The following is a 1,163-nucleotide window of genomic DNA, read 5'->3' on the forward strand; positions in this document are numbered from 1 at the left end:
GGGGGGGGGGGGCGGCGCCCCCCTTTCCCTCTCCCTCCCCACTTCTTTCCCCCTCCTAGTAGGAGTCCTACTCCTACTAGGAGGAGGACTCCTCCTGGCGCGCCTATAGGGGCCGGCCGGCCTCCTCCCCTTGCTCCTTTATATACGGGGGCAGGGGGCACCCCTAGACACAAGTTGATCCGTGTGATCATATTCTTAGCCGTGTGCGGTGCCCCCCTCCACCATAGTCCTCGATAATATTGTAGCGGTGCTTAGGCGAAGCCCTGCGACGGTAGTGCATCAAGATCGTCACCACGCCGTCGTGCTGATGGAACTCTTCCCTGACACTTTGCTGGATCGGAGTCCGGGGATCGTCATCGAGCTGAACGTGTGCTAGAACTCGGAGGTGCCGTAGTTTCGGTGCTTGATCGGTCGGGCCGTGAAGACGTATGACTACATCAACCAAACGCTTCCGTTGTCGATCTACAAGGGTAAGTAGATCACACTCTCCCCTCTTGTTGCTATTCATCACCATGCTCTTGCACGTGCGTAGGAAGTTTTTTGAAATTACTACGTTACCCAACAGTATCATCAGGGCTAGGGTGTCAAATGAGCTGTCAAGTGATCTCAGGAGTGTCTTGACGACTTCATGCTTGGTGATCTCAGTAGCGCCGAGGGCTTGAAGCTCATTTGTGATGTCAGTGAGTCGATCAAACATGAGCTGAACATTCTCATTGTCGTTTCTCTTGAAGCGGTTGAAGAGGTTGCGAAGGACACTGATTCTTTAATCTCTCTGGGTTGAGACGCCTTCGTTGACCTTGGAGAGCCAGTCCCAGACTAGCTTGGATGTTTCCAGAGCACTCACACGACCATACTGTCCTTTGGTCAGATGACCACAGAAGATGTTCTTGGCAGTGGAATCCAGTTGAACGAACTTCTTGACATCAGCAGCAGTGACACCTTCACCAGCCTTGGGGATGCCATTCTTGATGACATACCAAAGGTCGACATCAATGGCTTCCAGATGCATGCACATCTTATTATTCCAGTAGGGATATTCAGTTCCATCGAAGACTGGGCACGCAGCGGAGACTTGGATTATCCCTGCAGTCGACATAGCTAAAACTCCAGGTGGTTAAACCGAATCACACAGAACAAGGGAGTACCTTGCTCTGATACCAATT

The sequence above is a fragment of the Triticum dicoccoides genome, chromosome 7A, assembly GCF_002162155.2.
Source record: "Triticum dicoccoides isolate Atlit2015 ecotype Zavitan chromosome 7A, WEW_v2.0, whole genome shotgun sequence".
NCBI lineage: Eukaryota > Viridiplantae > Streptophyta > Magnoliopsida > Poales > Poaceae > Triticum > Triticum dicoccoides.